This window comes from Mus caroli, chromosome 18 (assembly GCF_900094665.2).
Source record: "Mus caroli chromosome 18, CAROLI_EIJ_v1.1, whole genome shotgun sequence".
Lineage (NCBI taxonomy): Eukaryota > Metazoa > Chordata > Mammalia > Rodentia > Muridae > Mus > Mus caroli.
Genome location: NC_034587.1, coordinates 41,585,133 through 41,606,792, shown reverse-complemented (window position 1 = coordinate 41,606,792; position 21,660 = coordinate 41,585,133). Strand labels below are relative to the sequence as shown.

General features: G+C 43.4%; 1 protein-coding gene across 2 annotated transcripts in view; it reads left to right on the top strand.

Moving 5' to 3' along the window:
* Positions 1-21,660, top strand: part of Mcc (MCC regulator of WNT signaling pathway) — a 233,011-nt gene that overhangs the window by 40,198 nt on the left and 171,153 nt on the right. The window contains exon 1 of one of the 2 annotated variants that reach the window (XM_029472144.1): positions 19,880-20,390. The exons of the other annotated variant lie outside the window; for it this stretch is intronic. The gene's annotated coding sequence lies outside the window, so the exon portion shown is untranslated. Of the gene's footprint in view, positions 1-19,879; positions 20,391-21,660 lie in introns of those variants that run through there. 2 annotated transcript variants of the gene reach the window in all.

The following is a 21,660-nucleotide window of genomic DNA, read 5'->3' as shown; positions in this document are numbered from 1 at the left end:
CCTCTATTTTCTTCATGTTCTCCATCCTTCATACCTCCCCTCTCCCTCTCTTCTCTTATGCTCACCTCCCTGAAGTGGGTGTCTGAAACTCATCGCCCCACTTTTCAAATATTTTTTCCTCCATCGTCATAAGTCCCCTTCTGATTAAATCTAGTTTTCACACCCCTTTCAGATGACCTTCCCTGACTGTGTTCTGTTGAAAGGCTACTCCTTCCTCCTGATTTCATTACTGAAGGTCTTTATTCTTTTCATCTCCCTTCCCCCTCCTCCCATGGAGGTCTTGGAAGCTCTAGCTTTGGCTTCTTTTTCTCAACTTTCCGAACTTTTATCAGAGTTGTTCATGAGCTGGTGCTAAGGCTCAGTTGTGTTACAAGCTGACTCTGCTCCTGTGTATCGTACTAGAATAGAATGACCGAAAGTGGTACTGGGGAATGTCTGCCCAAACTCCCACACTCTGAAATTGAATGTACTTACCCCCAAGTCTCCAGCTACTTTTAGACCTCAGGGCTTCAAACTTCTAAATTCCAGGACAAGATAGAGAGGAAGGAGGTGGATGTATGTGATAGCTTCAAAATTTGTGCAACTGATTATAGAAAGGACTTAAAGAAATGACGGTCAGCTGCCCAGCTCCAGCCCCACTTATAAAGATAAGAATAAAAATTAGGCACTTTGAAGAATATAAGAGAGTGTGATCCACCTTTCAGAATAGAGTTGATATATTCTAGCTTGGCTTTCTACAAAGCAGCTTATAGGGTGATATGGTAGTGAATGAAATGGAAATTTGCAATAACTCCATTTTCAAGCACATAGTAGGTGCCTTCTTAAAGTTGAGACTGCTCCAAATGTTTGAAGGCTTTGAGATTGAGGTGATGTCTGCAGAAGGCCTCATGGCTATGATTGTCTGTATCTCTAAAGTACAAATAGACCTGTTTATTGAACTTGAGTTTGTCTTAGTTGATTTAATACAAATCACTGCAATAAAATATTCTCAAACAAAAGCAACTTAAGAGAGAAAGGTTTCATTTTATCTCATGGTTCAGGATGCAGTCCAACATGGCAGGCAGGTCAAGGCCACAGAAGCTTGAAGCAGTCACATAACTTCTACAATCAGGAAGCAGAAAGGGGTTAATGTTTTATGCCACCCAGTTTCTTTTCTCCACTTACTCAGATCAGGATCTCAGCCAGGGAATTGTGCCACCCACAGTGCCTCCATAAACAAAATCAGGACAAGAGAATATATGCACGTATATATAACACTAGCTGTTATAAGTTCGGAGTCCCTCGGACATGCCATACATTTTGTCTTGAAACCTTGAACGTATTTTTTCTCTATGTCTAGAGAACCTACCACAAGTGCATTTTTCCCTGGGTTATTTCCTTGACTGTGGCCTAGGCGCCCACTCTCTTTCTGCATTAATAACTATTGCAACAGTGTGGTACCCTCTTTTATCCTTGTCAACCTTGTGTCACAGATGCTGGCCTTGGGGACAGATGATTTCTTTCTCTCTGCTTCACTTTTGTTTTTTGTTTGTTTGCTTCTTTGTTTTGTTTTGTTTTTGTTTGTTTGCGTGTCTGTTTTTGAGATAGGCTCTTACCGTGTAGACCAGGCTGGGCTTGAACTCACAGAGAGATCTTCCTACTCGTGTCATGGCCACCATGCCAAGCTGATTTCTTCTTCTCTTTTTTGACTTCAGTGCCTGGCATGGTGTTTGACACTTAATCTGGATAAATGAAGGCGCATGGGTGCTGGAGTAAGGACAAGCTTTAATTCACTGAGCAGTGGTATCACCTATCCTTTCTGCTTGGAAATGCTGGAAAGCAAGCATGCTTTACTGTAGACACAGGGCCAGGGCAGCAATAATGCCACTCGGGTTCCCTTTGAGTCAGAACCTTCCATTTGGATTCAATTTGTTTAGGGTGTGGTGACTTCTCAGAACAATAAACACACCCAACTTAAAATGTAAATCCATTCACGGGAAATGATTTAGCTCTTCTGTGCCATGTTCAGTGAATAATTCAGAAATCACCAATGGATAAAATGTTGATATGAGTAAATCTGGCTGAGTAAGGGTTTTGGAATTGTAAAAGTGTTACATTTGAAAATATTACCGGCTTGATCTCAGTTATCCCCCTTACTCTGCTTGCATGGCAATCCCATATGCTGACGGCGGGTTGTGTTTATAAACTCTCTGCCCTGCTTTACTGGGGCCCAGTAGTGCAACGCATGTTATCTCAGTGTCCTGATGTCTCATATTCAGCTCAGGGATTAGCATGTGTGTAGTGAAGAGTGTTTGTTGGAGGCTCTGTAAGACCCTTCAAACCTCATGTTCCCAAGGCTGTGAAGATCAGATTTCTTTGGAGCCCAGTAAAGGAGACAGCTGTGAGTTACAAGTATCTTAACTTACAGAGCTCAGAAAACCACTGTGAGATGACGCTCATTCTGAATGGAAGAGAGCCTCCTCCCCTAGCGGGCTACACTCAACGTCAAGTTGTAAATGTGTGAGAACAAAATATATTCTCAGTCAAAATGCTAGAAAAGTCAAGGAGGGAAAGGGGCAAAGCCTTCTCCTTAGGCACGGATTTGCCTTCTTATTCTTAAAACCTTCCTCAGAGGACACAGGATCATGTCTGGATCTTAATTGATCAAGCTGCAGTGGAGGCACGGGAATAAGGGTTGCTTTCTCAGTAACAAGAAATAATTAGTTGTCTTTCTTTCAAGACCTTAATGTCCCTTCCTCATCCCCATTTCTTCCCCCTCCCTTCCCCTCTTCCCCCTCTTTCCCTCTGCTTCCCTCTCCTCTCCTCCCCCACACCCCTTTTCACCTTCTTCCTCTCCTCCTGCCTTTTTCCCTCCCTTAACTCTTTGAATACTGTGCTATGAGTGAATTGCTTTCAGGACTTGCTGTGAGCTGTCATGATGAAATAGTCTTGTTTCCTTTCTTTTTCTTACATTAGTCCTGCTTTTCCTGGGCTAATTTCTGGACTCGGCATTCCCGAGTCTTCTACCATCAGAAGGATGTTTCTATGGAACCAGAAACATCCTCAGGGGGTTCTCCTAGATGTAACATTTCATTGAGATCCTCCTGCTTTTCCTTCCTGGCCTTTCCTTCCTGTGATTGACATCTGTTCTTGGGCTCTTGGAAAATCTGGCTGCTAGGCCTGCTGGTCTAACTCTTTGACTGTTCTACTCACTCTCCCTCAATTTTTTGAAAATCCCATCATCCATTTCTTTATCCTCTCTATTGAATCTTTAACTTCAAAACTCTACATTTTTTATTGTAGTATTCTCCCATCTTTTCATAATGTCTTGGTTTCATGTATATAATGTGTGTTTTCTAGAATTTGGTTACAGTTAGATTTTTTTTCTCTCTCCCAGAATTCTCTTGTGTTTGTGATTTACTGTCTCCATTTCCTCTGGGCTTAGGTCTATGTTGTTCCCTTTGTACTATGTGTACTGCCTGGAGATCTTTGGCTAACTATGTGGATTCCTACCTGAAGGACAACAGCTGGTGTTTTTTTTCTCTGTATTTCCCTGTCCTGCATGAGAAAGGGTGTTCCTGAGTGATGGAATTGAGGGCGCCCTGTGTCAAGAAGCAGTTTGGGTTCTAGGGTGTCCAAGGTGAAGGAAGCAGGCCAGATGGCGGTTCCCACGGAAGTACCAGATCCTCTGAGGAGTTACCTATTCCCTTTGGACAGGAAGTATCCGAATTCAGACCACAAAGGATGAGTGAGAAGGCTAAGCCCTGCCATTGCTTGGGACCTAGTTCGGTCAGCCATCTCTTAGCCTCTACTCTTGCACATCATATTATTTCAGTATATATTTATATCTGTTTCCTTTACTATGTAAAGTATGCTGTCATTTCTTTTATGAGAACTTTTAGTGTGTTATGTGTGGTAGCAGAGGGATGATATTTTGGTTCTTAATTTAGATACTAGAGTAACACATGTTAAAAATTCATCATATTTCTGAGAAAGCAATTTTCATAGAAATCAATTAATAAGAATTTTTAGAAGTATGCAAAAACCTGTAGGCAGAAATACACTCCCCACATGGGCTTCATGTTCTCCGGTTCTCCTTCAACAGACAATCGCTAGTAGCAGGCTTTTGCACACTTTCAGAGAAGTTCATGGTGTGCACAATTCAGGAAAATCATTTAGGTAGTACGTTTATCATGACTTGGGCTTAGAGTGAGAAACGTTAGGGAAACTAGAGGCCGGGGCAGTACAGCAACCGCAGTGGATCTACTTGAAGGGTGTGTGATGGGATGGGTGTGTGATGGGATGGGAGGGAAGATCCAGGATGCTGTTCCAGGTGGTTTCAGTGTAAGAGTACTGATGAGATGTCAGAGGGGAAGTGTTGCAGAGAAGAGAATAGACCCCTCTTGGTGTTCTCTGTGGACACAGGGAGGGACTTCATGCTTATTAACCCACTGACCTTACAGAGTCTGAATGCTTTGTTTGTCTGTAAGTCAAAGAAGCCTTAGTGACTTACCATCTCTGCTCTAGTTCCTGTTCCTTCCCCTCGGGCCAGGAGAGGGCTTATGACACTAGCCATCTAAAGGGTTGTCAGAGCACTCACTGAGCAGTGTAATTCCAGATGCCTGCAGCAAACTGCAAACTCAGCACCCATCAGGAGCCGCTGGGCATCTTTGGTCAGCTACAATAGTGTTTTTGTTTTCAACTTCAGCTAACAGTTTTTGAAATTGAGCTTTCTGGGACTAGAGCAGTGGTTCTCAACCTTCCTGATGTCGTGACCCTTGAATACAGGTTCCTCATGTTGTGGTGACCCCCCAACCATAAAATTATGTTGTTGCTACTTTGTAACTGTAATTTTGCTACTGTCATAAATTGTAATGTAAATATTTGGTATAGGATATTTGGTGCAGGATATCTCATATGTGACCCCCAAAAGGGTTGTGATCCACAGATCGAAAACCTCTGGGCTAGTAGATTGTTTAGTGGTTAATAGTTCTTTGTTTGGTCTTCCAGAGGACTCTTTAATTTCCAGCAGTGTATGTAACTCTAGTTCCTGCAGATCCTATACCTTCTTCAGGCTTCTGAAGATACTGCACACATATGGTTCATAAACATGCATGCAGGCAAAAATGCACGTATACATTAAGTAAGGATAAATAAATTAAAATCCCTCCAAAAAGAGCTTAAACATTTTTTTAAAAAGAAAATCATTCCCCTTTGAAGCTGCATTCATGGCTCCTCTCAAGAAGTTGGAAAGTGTAGCAACACACCAGAGTGTTCCTAGATGTGTTAACTGGGTGAGCCCGGGTAGCTGCTGTCTATATAGAAGGGCTGTACCATATCTTTCCCACATGACCCAGATAATACCAGTGAGCATTAGCCTCTTGGCTGGTTTAGTTACAACCAGAAGTTCTTTTTGTAACCATGATCAGAGATGTCTCCCCGTAAAACATGTCAAGCTGTCTGTTGGAGTTTGAATAGGAAATGTTCTTCATGGGCTCCTGTGTTTTCAACACTTGGTTCCCAGTTGTTGGCTTTTTGCTATGTGGCCATGGCTGGTCTGGAATTCTCTGATCTCAGACTCACAAAGATTCAGCTGCCTTTATCTTCCCATTAGTGGGATTTAACAACCCTGGGTTATGGTGCCACTATTTTTAAAGGTCGTGGAAACTTTAGGAGCCTCATGTGATAAGTGGGTAATGGGGTATGGGAGGGATAGACCTTGATGCTTAGCAGCCTTCCTAACCATCCTGACCTCGGTCTGCTTTCTGACTCTCGAAGTAATATCACCCGGGCACAATATTCACACCACGAGATGCTTCCTGTCATATGGGGCCTTATCCATTCTAAAATTGTGATTTTGAGTAAACCTTCCCTCCCTTACGTTGCCTCTTGCCAAATGCTTGGTCTCAGCAGAGAATGAGGAGATTAACTAATACGCTGACAGAAACCATCTGTAGATTTTCCCTGCAGTATGCCTTATGGTGGCATTCTGTTTCTAAGCACAAATGTCAAGGACAATCTGAAAACTTTGATTTTAACAGCTGAGGTCCAATTGATCTAAGCAATAGTGACTTTGTTTTATGAAAAAAAGCAGCTACTGCTGACTAAGAGTTAGGAAAACAGCACCTTGGGCTTGTCCAGATGATGTGAGTGTTCCTGATTTTTGGGACCAGCACACCAGCCGTCCACAGACCTAGGCGTCACAACCTGGATTCTTGAGTCTATGCTGTTATCTGGGCAGATTAATTTGTTCAGTGCTGAGAAGTGGGGCTGGATAAAGTGGCTCTGAGTGCCTTGGATAAATGCTCTGTCAATGAGGAAGAGTATAAAGAGATCCTTTGTAAGGGAAGGGCTGGGGAGAACACTGTCAGTTGAGATGACTCACTGGAAGTACCTGCGTGCTTAGCTGTCTGGGGCCATGTTTTTCTAAGGCCATCTTGCTAAGTTTCACTTGTGAGTGTAGATTGAACTTGAACTGACCCCAGAATTTCCAGTCTTTGCAACATAGGAAGTAGACGGATAGTGTTACCCATGCTGGGAGCCCAGACCGCTACAACAGCCCACATGCTTTCCAGTGTTTGGCTGCCTTCATCCTCAGTTGTGAACCATTGGATATTTGACCTGAATTCCCCACACCACTTTCATAAACAGTTCCATGCACGGCTCAGGGAACAGATGACATAGCATTGTGAGTGATGTTAAGATTCCAATAGCAAGAACAGAGCATCATGGAAAAGGTCTGGAAATGTAAGCCATTTAAATTTAAGATCATGTATGTGTGTAGGTGCCTGTCTCCATGTATAATGGAGCAGGCAAAGGGAAGCTGGGGATGGTGACGTGGGGAGACTGCCTCAAAAAATTGTGTCTGATCCATCCTGGCTCCCCATCATTCTGGGTGTCCTCTGTACAAGGTGTTACCTTCCTTTCTTTTGAATGATCCAGGGGGGCTGGGCTGTACTATCTCAGGAGCAATTTTCCCTTTCCTGACATCTGAATTGTCATTTATCCTTGTCATCTTTGCTTGAGGGATTACAGTTGACAGGGAAGGTGCTTCATGGTAGTTCTTCCCAGGGATAATGTGACCTTTTGCCCCCTGATGTAATGACAAGAGGATTCTGCATAATTTAGGGGACTGATGAGTCTTCAGTGACCAGCTTCTTTTCTGTTGCCCAAGACCCACCCATTCTCTGTCTAAGACAGGCAGCACTGGCCTCGTGGAGAGATGCATCTGGTTTGGTTTTATCTGGGTTTTAATGTGCCTGGACCGTTTCTCCTTTCTAGGTGGTTTTATGCTTTGGTGATGATTCCCAAATCCTGCAATGTATATTTCACATTATTGTTTGACTTCAGGGATCTCTAAAGACCATGGATTGCAATCAGAATAGGCAAGTCTTTAAGGCAGATCCAAGATCCACAGAGCAATTTAGCAGATGGTGAAGCCAAAGGTGTTAGGGATGCATGGTGACATAACAGTCCGTGAGAACAGAGGCAGCTCCATCTGCCTGGTCCTAGAGGAGTATGCTGCATGAGGTACCAAACAGTGGCAAAGATGTCATACATACCCCAAACACCCAAGAGTACACAGACAGCCTGATTTCCCTGAGTGAATTTTATGGTGTTAGCTAGGAAAGAGAAAGGGGGCCAGAGGAGAAGAAACCACTAAAGGAACAGCATCCAGACACAAGCAGGAGACAACAGGCTCTCTCAGGAAGAAGGCTTGGGTTTGGCCAAACTGAGAGGAAGTCTTGCCTCCCCAGAAACTTATGAAGGGAAAGAAACCCTGGCCCAGACAGTGAGATTGGGCCACAAGGACCTGTTTTCATCTGAGTTGACTTCAGTAAGGTCAGAAAGTCTTACTGTCGACCTCATCTCCCCGAGGACTGGCAGGGCTATTTGTGTTTTATTAGCTCCTAAGTGAATCTTGTTTGTGATTGACAGGTTCAAAGAAGAATGATTTTTGCAGTGTAAACAAATGGGACTCAGTTCCACCGATCAGCTTGCCAAGCCTTTCTGAGTCCGAGGGGGTAGTGTCCAATCAGGCGTCTGGATCAAAGTAAAGATGCCTCTCTCTCTCTCTCTCTCTCTCTCTCTCTCTCTCTCTCTCTCTCTCTCTCTCTCTCTCTCTCTGTGGTGGTGGTGGTTGAGTGGTTCAGAATAGGTTAAGAAATTGTAGCTCATGCACTAGGAACCAGATTCTGTCCTTTTCAATGTCAAAAGGCTACTGTTAGTGTAGAGAGAAAAATGGCTTTGCTATTTAGAACCATTCTTGATAAATGTTTTGATCCAACCAGACCTTACCTATGAAATCTGTGTGTGTGTGTGTGTGTGTGTGTGTGTGTGAGAGAGAGAGAGAGAGAGAGAGNGAGAGAGAGAGAGAGAGAGAGAGAGAGAGAGAGAGAGAGAGAGAGAGAAACTTAGAAGGTCAATTCAATCAGGGTTCAAAACAAGAACGTACAGAAAGCAGCTAGATAAGTTCTTACACTTTCTTCACAAATCTAATTTGTCTAGATATAAAATATGCTTTACTATTTCTGTATTTAACCAGGTAATGAGGACATGGTAATTCAAGGTTAAAATAGAATGCAACACCCACTCCATCCCAGGTCTAATCCCCTCCAGTATGTTTGGATTCCTTGAGCATTTAATGCTATTGACCTGTGAAACTCCTGCTTGCCTTCTTCCTCTAGTAGTATCTTTTTTAGCTTTCTCTTAAGGCCTTCTTCCCTCTTTTTGAGACACACAGTGTTTCTCTGTGTAGCTCTAGCTGTCCTGTAGACAGGCTAGACTCGAACTCACAGAGATCCGCCTGCCTCTGCCTCCCGACTGCTGGGATTAAAGGCACCACTGTCTTGCTACCTTTCCCTTTTTCACTTAAGCCCCGTCCTGTGTCTTCTGGCCCTCTGGTTTTGGGTGGGGCATGTAAGGCTGAATTCAGGACTCTTGGGCATCTCACTCCTACTGAATTTAAGGTCCAGCTTTTAGCTCTGAGCAACACTCCACACTGTTCTTTACAGAGCTTTAGCTTAATCTGCAGTCTCAGCCTGTTGGACGTATGTTCTTAGACAACACCACTTCTTCCCTTTAGAGCATTCTTTCTTGGACCTCTTCTGCCTCCCCGCTTACCAGACTGCATCCACACATACCTGAATGACCAGATTTTACTTCTTTGCCCTGGAGCCACATCTTGTAGCCTCTTTGGATCTCTTGTCAAGCCCTCCTTAAAGTGCTGACTTTTTTTTTTTGGTACCACTTTTCTTCCCACTGCAAATTCTGACCCCCCCCCAGAAGGCATCTGAATGGCTGCTTGGAGCTAGAGGGGCAAGGAAAGCATTGCTGCTTCTCTGCTGACTCACTTTGCCCTTGAGTGTATCAGGAGACATATCAGCATCCATTTTTATATCTAGATTAGGGCCTGTGCTCTCGTCTCCCTCTCCAGTTTACTAAAGTGATTTTCCATCTACAGTCTGCTTTCTATCTGCCAGCAGCCACCCAGCTTCAGAGATCCCTTAGTGCCCTTTTCAACATTCCTGTAAGGTTGCCTTTGTTTGTTTTTGTCTACTTACTACCTATGTAATAATTTATGTGCACCTATATGCTATTGCGTGAACTTCCTCCTCCCTATGCAGTATTACTTCCTATAGCTCCATCGTCCCAGGAGTTGAAGGCTGCTCCTGGAGCAGGGAGCATGTCCGAACAGTAACACCTTCCCTTCACAAACTGTTTTGAGGGAAAAAAGATGACAAGAAAAGGCTCTGTAGTAGACAGAACCAAGGGCCAGTGAAGAGAACCTCTGAAAGTCACAGGGAGCATGGTCAAGTTTCCTCCTCTTCCTCCTCCCTGGCCTCAGCTTTTATGTATTTGAGTGGCTTATGAGGTCCCTGAGGATGCAGGGGTACTGCAGCTCAGCCTCATTCTCTGGTTCCTGTGATGAGACAGAGTGAGGTTTACAGAGCAGCCTAGGAGTTACTGAAGGCAACTCAGAACTCACAGGATGAAACAGGAGGGTGTCTCCCCAACTGTATCCACAGGAGTGATGAGACAACCTTACACAATGAATGAAAAGGCTGACGCCTGGAGACCAAAGACACACTCTCTCCTTAGGATTCATTTCCTTGGCTCACAGCCACTGTCTGTATTCACGGAACTGCTTCCTCTTCCCACTCAATCCAGATGCCTGCTTGAGGCAGCCAACAGCGGGCACTTAGGAGAGGGTCCTTGGGCCTTCCTGATCTTCCCAGAATCACCTTCCGCCTCCATTGCTTGTCTGGATGGAAATCATTGCTGAATTCCCCTTAGTCCCACAAAATCGTATCATGTCCCTCTCTCGACAGGGGGTGAGGTCTTCCCAGTGCGTCATTCCTTTCCTGCTCACTGAGACTTCAGTTCTCAGGAGAGCTTGCTTTTGGAAGAATGTAATTTTCAACTTAACCATGAAAAAAGGATGCCAGTGGAAGAGGATTTGTTTGCAACATGTCTGTGTTCTAGAACAAAGCACACGACATCCCGTCTTAACTGTCTTTGGAGTCTTAAAACTCCTAGGATCTTTTGCTGACATTCTGGAAAATCTGGCTGAATGTTATTTTCTCCCCATTGTTTATCAAATTCCCTGCCAGTACACCATCTTTTATTATTAAGTTGAAATTTCTGTCTTTTCTAAGCAAGACCTGGTTCTCTTTTGTTCAGTATCTTTCCCCTGGGAAATTCATGTGGCCAGGATCATATCTCAAAAAGCTTTTTTAACGAGATCTTTCCAAACCTCTGAAGTAGCTCCTGTTCTCCCTGGCCCCATGTCACACGAAGCCCAGACATCGGGCGTTTTCTGATCCCATTAGATGCTGGTTATACTGTTGGTTCTTATTCCCTGTGATTTTAGTTTGTATTTCCAAGTGACAGTGGCTATGATTGAATAGATTTAAATGGACTCAGTCGGAATTTTTTATGACTTAAATCTCTTTGGATTTTCCATTATTTAGGGAGGGGGAGTCATAAAGGAGAAAATAGAAGATTGGGGCCTTGTGAGACATTTGTTTCTAGGAGTGAAGGATGCATAGCCCAGGGAGGGTTGCTGTGTGAGGCCATAGCTTCACAGCCATTGCTACGATTCCAAACCTGATGTCACCTCTTATTTTCTTTTGCCTCTGTACCCTTGATTTCTCCAAAAAGATGTCAGCCAGTGCGACTTCCTGTCCCCATTGCCCTTGTGTCTGAGCATTTGGATTGCTGATGGGTTGTGGAGATGAATTTAAAGTGTTCAGTTGGTATAAAACAATAGTAAAATGGATAATTGGGGGAATTCAAAGGTGAGAGTTGTTTTTGGTTTGCTCCTCAAGGTTCCGGTTGGGTTGAGCTTTTCTGGGGATGAGAATGCTACTTTATTGTACATAGAAGAAGTCAGAGCTACCCAGGTTGTTTATTTTAAGTTTGTGTATGTGTGGAGGACAGAGTGCTGTGTGTGTGTGTGTGTGTGTGTGTGTGTGTGTGTGTGTGTAGAACCCACATTGACTTTTAAATATTAATTTCTTTGTGCTCGTGGCCAGCATTTGGTAGGTAAACCACAATGAAAGAACCTGGACTTTGTGACAATTTTGTTGTTTTGGTGATTTTCTTCCAAGTGTATTTGAGCGTGTGTCTCTGTTGATGGGAATATAGAGATTCAGTGTTTGTGGAGAGTACTAGAGGACAATGTGGCTTTCCTAACTTTAGGGAGCATCTTTTCTTAATGGTCACTCTCTTTACTTCTAGCATCCCAGAGAAGACGTCCTCAGATCAGCTGAGTGAAATCGCTTCCCCGTGAGGAGAGTTAAAGTGGATTCACTCTAGTTTTGTTTCCTTTTAGAGTCTGACATTTTCTCTCTGAGACTACATAAATTCTCAATCACAAGAGATATTCCGGGTAACCAAATGTCATATTTAGAAATGTTATTTAAAGGTTTTCTTTTTAAGCTGGGACTTCTGGAGTTTCAAAATGTATAAGCCGAACTTCAGAGCACATGCTAAACACATTCTTGTTCCAATTCCAGAGATTCGTATCAAGTATTAGATAATTCTGAGTATTTCCTTCAGTTGTTCAAAGTGAAACAACAGAAGGACAAAAATAGTCTGTATTTGTTCCTGCTGCCTTAAGTATGAGTCTATGAGTAAGTTATACTTAACTCTACTGTGTGTGTGTGTGTGTGTGTGTGTGTGTGTGTGTGTGTGTGTGATGAACGTGTGTTTAACTACTCTATATTAAGGTGTATGTGTGTGTGTTTCATGAAAGTGTACGTGACTGCCCTATTTTAAAGTGTATGTATGTATGTTTGTGTGTGCGATGAAAGTGTGTTTAACTGCTCCATATTAAGTTGCATAAGTATGTGTATTTCCTGAAAGTATGGATGACTGCCCCATACTAAAGTGTGAGTATGTGTATGTATTTCATGAAAGTGTACATAACTGCCCCATGTTTACAGTGATTAAGACCAGTCTTTTATTCTCTTTACATAACTGTTTGAGGGTGAGAAAAACATGATCCCATTAAGAAATTCATTTATTAAGTAATCCATATCTGTTAGAATCAGTTATTTAAATGTATATAAGTTTAACCTTTCCATATGTTCTTTCCACAGAAACACTTAGTCATGTATTTGCAGGTGTCTGTGCCTGTACTGGAGATACAACCCTGGCACTGGTTACTGTTGTGGTGTGCTGACTTGCAAAGGATCCTAATCATTGCATGGCATCATGACACAGTCCCAAAGTCTCAAGCTGGAGCTAGGTGGATGAGAGAAGCATGAAGGTTGTAGTAAAACCAGAACTGGAGTGGAATGAAATGGCTTGCATGTTGGCACTTTGCCTAAGAGTATTGTGATGGTAGAGAAAGGAAGGGGGATGAGGTTAGCACGAGAGAGGGGAATCAGCAATGAAAAAAATGGCCTTGGGTGTAGTTTATAGGAGGATGCTTTCATTTTTATAGTTGCCTGGTTTGTTTTCTTTTCTGTGAGAGAAATTCTGTGGATCTGGTATTGAGTCACTTCATCCTAACTAAAGCACCAGCCTACAGGTAGGCTTGGGAGCCAACCATTTGGCCATAAGAGAGGCTTCCTCAAATCTCCCACTTTGGAGATGTATGCTGCCTTTAGGCACTGAGGGCAGCACAACTTTGGAGATGCAAAAGAGCATTGGGTGCTGATGCAATTGTTCCCAGGAGTCACTTTGTTAAAGACTTGGTCCTCAGTGAGCCAGGGTTGAGATGAGATGGGCCTTTAAGATGTTGGAGTGATAGGGCTTTATGGGTTCTGGGGGCATGGCCTTTGAGGATATTCAGCTAGTTTCTAAAGGAACCCTGGGTTGGTTTTCAGCAAAGAGTCATTAAACAGGAGCAAGCCTGACCATTCTCTAGCCTCCTCGGCTCTCTGTTTGGCAGTCTTTTCTCCCCTCTCACACACCTCTTGTTATGATGATGTCATGACTATGAAGTCTTCACTGAAACTTGGTTCCATGCTTTGAACCTCTAGAATCAGAAACTAAATAAACCTTTTGAACATAAGTACCTAGCTTCAACAGAAAACCGACAAATAAAAGCATTGTGGCTCAGAGTTTATACTTTTATTTAATACTTCCCATCTTACCCCAAGTCAAAACTTTCTGTGTTGTGTGGTTTTCAAACCTACCTTTTCTACACTTTTCTAATACTGTGAAGGTGGTCACAATGAGAGGACGATACTCTTATGTATGTCAGTTATACAGAGACCAGGAAGCTCAGCCTCTCTCTCTCTCTCTCTTGCTGAATTCCAGTTTCACCTTGCCTTCTCTTCTGTGGAACACAATCTCTCTAAACATGAACCTCTTTGTGCTTCTATGGGATCAAATTCTTTTCCTTGGTTTCTTCCTTGCAGTTCTTTAGGCAGAACTGGATATGTTAAACCTAGAATCAGTCTACTTTGTTAAACCTAGAATCCGTCTACTTCGTCTTTCTAACACTTGTTGAAATGAGTCCTTAATTATCCTTCTTCCTATTCTCTGACTCTTAACCTATTTCTGACACTTCACCCCATCTTGGGAAGAGGAAGTGGTTGCTCTGTGGTCAGTCTGCCACATTTAGTCATAGACCAGTGTTTATGTACTCAAGAGAGATACTTCAAGTTACTTGAGCTTTTTTACAGTTACATCAATATTCTGTGTACCTAGAACCCTGTTTGTTACTGCTATGCCATTAAAGAAATTTCAAAACGATTTCTGAACATCACATTGATCAACAAACTAGTGTCTACCCAAGAAACATGTCCAATAGTCGATGTCCCGTGTAAGAGCCTGAAAGTTGCTTATAGGGTAGAAAAGTGTGTCCTGTTGCCTAACTCTGGTGCTCGCAGTCAAATGAACTCCCTTCTAGGCCCAATTTCTGATATTTATTCATCCTCCCCCCCCTCTCCCTCCCTCCCTCCCTCCCTCCCTCCCTCTCTCATTCTTTCCCTCCCTCTCTCCCCGCCGTCTCTCTGCACTTAGAAAGAGGAAATGATTGCTATGTGGTCAGTCTGCTACCAAAGTTAGTGACAGACCAGTATGTCCTTCTTGCATATGCCATTCTGGGAATATTACTACAGACAACTTAGGGAGGATAGCTTGTGTAAAATCCACACACCTATCATTCCTAAGTCTTTAACCTGCACTTGGCGTTTCTCGGTCCCACAGGAGAGTTGTTAGCACGTTCACACATTGGTGAAATAGAGTATGGTATGTGTTCCAGTTCTCAGCCCTCTGGTCAAGATGCTTTGGTTGTGAGCACATATTCTGGATAATTCTGATGCTTTTGATATGCTTTGCTCCAGTAATACTTTTATTTAATACTTCCTATCCTACCTCAATTCAAAACTTTCTGTGTCCTGTGTTTTATCTTGTCCACCACTTCTCTAATATGGTGAACGGAAGTGTCCAGGTCTCTCTGTAGGTATAAGTTAGAAGCCAACAAATCCTTGACCCAACTCTGGAGGAAAGGAAATATGGTATCAGGGCCATCTCCCTCAAACCACCCTCTCTGTAAATAGTCCCACTGATCTTTAACAAGCCATACTAAAGCAAGTGTCTCTTTTGGTATGACCAACTGTGTAAAGTAGAGAGTAGAAATGATGGCTATTGCGATATATTCATCCTGTTGGCCTGAGAGGTCTGGACTGGGTGAACCCTCATATATCCTTATATACAAATTACACACCTTCATAGGTGCTCAGTCCAATATCATCTGAATCCTGTCAGCTGAAAGTTTAGAAGCATTTTTCCAAAGAAACAAGGAAGGTCAGTCTGTGTAAGTCACGGAGTGACCTTGAGGTTCAAGCCTTGAGGATTGGGTGTAGTATTCAGGCCACCTTGTCCTCTGTCCATATGCTTGTCAGGTTAAGTTCTCAATGCCAGGCTATTCACTGTCCTGGGAAGGAGGGAGACTGTGACTGTCTTTTTGAGGCAGAAACCTTTAATCATCATTCAGAAGGAGCAGAACAGTTCCCGTAGGAGAGAAACTCCTGTGCAAGAGAAACACAGGAGCCTTTTGCCCCCTGCTTCATGATCATGTGAAAAGTCAACAGACTCAACTCGGAGACTAGAAGTATGAAGTTGACTTCAAAAGTAGGCAGGAAGGGGCTACTGGAGGAAATATATATATGTGTGTGTGTATATATATATATATATATGTATGCATGCATACACACACCTGTGGCACCTGGGTACTCAGAGAGGAGACTAGGAATTACAGCATTCATCTCAGACATTGGGGCTCCAGACCCCTCTCTCCCCTTCTGGTCTGACTTGTAGCTGCATCTGACACCCCAGTGGGAGACACAGCCTGTAGTCTCTCTGTTCTGGACTTTGCACTGCCTCCTCCGGGCAGGTATGTCAATGGCGCACAGATACCCCAGTTGGTACCATAGAGGCATTGAAACATAACTCGGTATTCTACTTTATCTTATGTCCTTAACTGCCAGGTACCTGTGATTCCAACTTCCTAGAATTCACAGCACCTGCTTTCCGAGTTTGTGTGGGTTGCCTGTGCTGCCAACACCTCATGGGAAGCCCCACAGAGCTGTGGTTTTTACTCAGTTTTCAATTTTATTTGTTACTGTATATGAGAAGGATTATGTGTGTGCTAGCATGCCTCAGCCCTGGAATTGGTTCCCTCCTCCTACTCAGGGGATCAATGTATCAAACTCTGGGCATCAGGGTTCTGTAGTAATCACTTTTACCCATGAAGCCATTTTCACTGGTCCTAGAACTTCCTTCTAGATGTTCTTCTCAAAACAGAATCAAAAACAAAAATCTTGACAGCCAGGGAGAATATCTGGTTGCCTCCCACTCTCCACCACTGCAGCTTTCTTTCTGCTTTTCCCTCTGTGCCTCTCCTGACATTCTCATTCATAAAATTGTTAGCTGCTGGTGTTGAAAAGTAATTCAATTCTACCATTTTGGGGAAGAGATGACCTTGATTGTTGGTGCTCCTGCTTTAGAAGCAAGTACATCCCTGGAAACACACATCACACTTTATGACTCTTGAGTCCGTGAGAAGCTTGGTGGTTTTTTTTTTTTTTAATCCGTGTGGAAGTTTAGTAGGTCTGAGGTTCCATGGGGAAGCTCCCTGTAGCCCACACAGCTCTAGCTTTGTCTAAAATATAGCTGGCCTGTATGTAGTTCTTTGCTTAGGTTAGCCTTGTAGCTTGTGATCATTTCATGGAAGTGACCCTTCATAATGTGATTTTATTATCTCCTAATTCCAGAGGCACCAGATTTTCTGGTTTTTCCATAAAACATTTTTAACAGCAGGATGAACAGAACATAAAATTTCAATGAAGTAAAATTTCAGTGAAGAGGCCAGGTCATTACCCCAGCCTATGGCAGACAATGTCTCTGAAAAAAAAAAAAAAAAAAAAAGAAATCCTGTCTTATTACAATGTTTTGGTTCTATGAAATGCAAGAATTTTTATTTAAACAGATCTAGTGACACAAGCCCAGAATCTTGCACCTGGGAGGTAGAGACAGGAGTGCTGGGGGTTCAAGGTCATCCATAGGAACATATCAGTCTGAAATTAATGTCTGTTATATGAGAGGTGCTGTCTCAACTCTCCCGTTAGCAAAAAATAAAATAAAAATTTTATACTCACTACAAGTAGAGATAGGGCCAGGGAGATGGCTCAGTAGGTAAAGTTCATTGCCACCAAGGATGATGACCCAACGTCAATGCCAGAGATTCACATAGTAGAAGGAAGAAACAAGTCCCAAATCCCGCAAGTTGTTCTTTGATTGACCCTTTGGTATTCTGTGGTACACTCATGTGCATGTATACACACAAGCACACAGACAGACAGAGACACTCATACACACAGACTAAACTTTAAAAATGTTAATTTTAGTGATGTCAGTAGTATATGTATTCCACTTAAATATTTAACTTCAGACCATGTAATTGCATGCTTGATGATGTATTCCCTGGACATCTTTAGAACTGGAAGTTTTCTTTGAATGCTCAGGGTAATCAACTAGCAGGTATTTAATGAATACCCTGAAAGACATTTAGTATATCTGGGACCCATTTTCTATTTCTCCTTGCCAATTTTTGTTTCATTTGTTAGAGTGCAAACAACAGACAGACTCTCAGGTTTTTAAACTGAATTGTGGATTTACATGAAGAAGGATGGACCAGGTACTGCGGGCAGGCATTCTGTGACCACTGACTTACAGGGACATGGTCCTGACCCAGTTCCCCAGTATCGCCACCCTGTCTCCTAGCAAACACTGGGTCAGCTTGAGGAGGCACCTCTGGTTTCTTTTCTGAGTGCTAACTTGAGTGTTTATCTGGTTTCCCAGCTTGTAGCTCAGTGTCATGGTTTGAAAAAGAATGGCCCCCATAGCCTCACATTTGAGTGCTTAGTCATCAGGAAGAAGAAATTCTTGAGCAGGAATAGGAGGTGTGGCTTTGTTGGAGTAGGTGTGGTGTTACTGGAGGAAGTATGTCATTGGAGGTGCACATTGGGGTTTCAAAAGCCTACCGCAGGCCCAGTGTCATTCTTTCTTCCCGCCGCCTGCAGTTCCTTGCTACTTCTAAAGTGCCATGTCTGCCTGTTCTCTGCCATGATGACAATGGATACGCCTCAAGCCTCAGTTAAATGTTTTCCTTTGTGAGAGTTGCTGCGGTCATGGTGTCTCCTCACAGCAGTAGACGCCTAAGACATTTAGCTTCATGTTTTATTGCTGATTCTCATAGAACCTCTGAGAATTGCTGTGTTTGTCCTTAGTGACCTGGATGGTGAAGACAAACATTTGTAACTTCAGCTTCTGTGCCTAGCATCATCTTAGGTACTATATAGTTCTAGAGCCTAAGGGACCTCAACTACCTCTCCAGTCTCAGACATAATTATCTCCACTTTTATTTTAAAGATAAGGAAGCAGAGAAACAGAAAAATCAAGTAGCACGTCCCTAGTCAGTAAGTGTAACAACTGAGATCTAACTATGGGAATCAGAGTCCAAAGCCTGGGTCCATATACTACCCTGGGCCTTGAAAGTCAGTCTGCTTCCAGCATTCCTAGGATATATTGAAATTTGTGTTCCAGATTATTGTATCTTCCTTGGTTTGCATAATAAATACAACATCATTTCAACTCCAGGGCAGCGTTCATGAGCTGCCCTCTCCTGCCTTCTCAGGAGTGCAGCTCAATTGCAGCAGTCAAGAGGCTGGGGAAGGGGCAATTTTTTGACTTTTGACTTTTTGTGGAATTCAGACTGTTTGGAGCATCTGAGCACCTGCTAGGAAATCCATCCCGCCAGGTTGAGAAACCACGGAAATGGTTTGGGGAAGTCACTAATGCTACTCCGTCTTCAGGTATTCTTGAAGGTCTGGCATACACTGGCAGTCTTCAGGCTCCCCAAACTAGAGTTAGGCTAGACAGATAGCATTAAGACATCCATACCTTTCTGCTTTTGCAAACTTGGAGCCTCAGCAGCGTCTGTAGTGAAAGGATGACCCCTCCAAGTGGCTTGGCTCACTGGAAGGATGCAAGTGGTGAAAGTCTTTTTTTACCCCACTGGCCTCTGGAAGAGCAGTCAGGCCCAGTCCAAGGTGAAGATGGCTTCTGCAGGCTCTGCTTCTCCCCATGCATTCCTGTCATGCAAAGGGTGAACAGGGAGTGAGACACTGGTACACCGAGCTGTCAGATGACCTAGTGTGAAACCCGCATTCACCATTTTATTTACCCTTTCTCCCTTAGCACCTATAAGTACTATTGAATATTTTAAGTTCTCAGGAGCTAAATTCCATTAAAGTATATATTTCTTATTCAGGTTTAAAACAATCCTATTACTGCAGTTGAAGAAACTAAGCCACTTGCATGGCCGAATCAGATTTAATTCTCATTTGGGAATTCCTTTGGGGATGTAAAATGATAGCCACATGTGTTTGATTATTGGAACGGAGGTGACAGGGAGGCAGGTATTTCAGTTAGAGATGGATACTTCTTTGATTTATTGCCTCATGTGCTGAAATTTTATCTTTTAAAGAATATGGAGTGGAAAGGATGAGGCCACCGCTTGTTCTCTGAATTTGGTTTCCTTTTCCAGTGGAGTCTGTTTGGTTTTGAATAATTTAAAGTTCATATGGCACCTTTCACTGTGGGAGCAGAGTCATCTGCTTCCGAACATCTAAGAAAAACTGTGGAGGAGACGTAGCAGCAGGACTAATGGGAAGAATTTTCTATCAATTTTAGCAGCTTCCAGAAGATAGATTTCTCTCTCATACACACACACACACACACACACACACACACACACACACACACAGATGCACAGAGATGCACAGAGATACACAGATACACACACACACTCACACACAGACACAGATACACACTCAGACACATACATACACAGACACCCAAAGACACACACACACACACACACACACACACACACACGTCCTCTGGTATCCAGCTTTACAGGGCAGAATAACTGTACAAACCTTGGTCCTAACTCATCTCAAACCGTTTACATCTTTTCATGTATCTCCAGTCGGTAATCTTCGAGTCACCATCTGGTGCAGTCCTACAGCTACATTTCGTGCCTTGTACTCTCCTAGGGTCTGCATATCCGGGATCCATGCACAAGTGCCCTGTTATGAACAAGGCTGGGTGGGGCATAGAGTTTCCTCGAGGAAACGGTCAAGAGGACGGCGTCCTGTTTTAACTCTGGCTGGTTTCTATATATAATACCTGCTGCGCTCAGCATGGCCTTCTGGTATTCTCTTGTGTTGAAAGTTGAAGACGTGGGAGATCTTGGCTGTGTCAAAAGCATGTTTAGGGGGACCTGCGTTGGTAGCCCAACACATAGTATGGGCTTGCGGTATCTTTCACCTCTGCTATGATGCAGACTTGCTGGATCCAGGCACAGTTCACAAAGGAAGGTGCAGGTAAGCTGAACTGTGTGCTGCTGCAGCAATGCTGTTCTCAGAGCAGCCTTCTCGGCAGGGTGGACGCATTTGGTTTCATTCAACTGTACTCTTAGAGAGTTCAGACTTAGAGCAATGCAGGTCAATGTGGGGGATTCATTCCAAAGCTGAATGTCCAAATCGACTGTGATCAAAGTAGAGGCTTTATTTTAGAAGTAGGCTTTGTTGTTGTGGTTTGGTTTGGTTTTTGTTTTAGCTTGTTTGTTTTTTATATTGGGACAATAGATTGTATATTTCAATTTGACTTTCTTGTGTCCTTAAAGAAATTATTTCCCCACCACCACCACCACCACCACCACCACCACCACCACCTTATTTATTTATTTATTTATTTATTCACTCACTTCACACCTGATCACAACCTCTCCTTTCCTCCCAGTTCCCTGCTCACTCACACAGTCCCTTCCCCTCTCTCCTTCCACTTCACCTCTGTGAAGGAGGAGGTCCCTCCCCAGAAACCAACCCACCCTGGCACATCAAGTCACTGCAGGGGTACGTACACCCTCTCCCACTGAGGCCAGACAAGACAACCCAGATAGGGGAGCTGGATCCACAGGCAGGAAACAGAGTCAGTGTAGGTCCCCACTGCCCCCACCCCACTTCTCTCCACCCCCTCTGTAGCATACCAGGGATCAAACCTAAGTCTCACGCATGGTAGGCAAGTGTACCATCATCACGGAGCCCCATCCCTGACCTGAGCGCTTACATGAATTGGGTGCTTAGATGAGCAGAATTGGTTCTAATGATCAGCACCCTCCTGGGCCATCTTTAAGAATAACAGAACTTTGTGGTGGTTAGAATTGGAGAGTATTCGTATCTAGAGATTTGAAGCAGCCAAATTTTACCATAGGTGATATGGGATGGATTCGGCATGACTTTTCAAGGAAATGTTAATTCGATAATAAACATATCTTTCTGACCAAAAGTGGCAGAGTATGCTGTTGACATCTGTCTGGGACTGGGGCAGGAGACAAGGAGACTGGAGGAGGGAAGGGAAGGCATTCACAGATGCTAGTTAGTATCTTATCGAATTATACATCACAGCGAGATGGTCATTTTATTCCTCATATCAGCTCCTAGGTTATTTCTTGAATGATGTAGAACATAAAATGTGGGTTTCGGGCTGGTGAGATGGCTCAGTGGGTAAGAGCACCCGACTGCTCTTCCGAAGGTCCGGAGTTCAAATCCCAGCAACCACATGGTGGCTCACAATCATCCGCAACGAGATCTG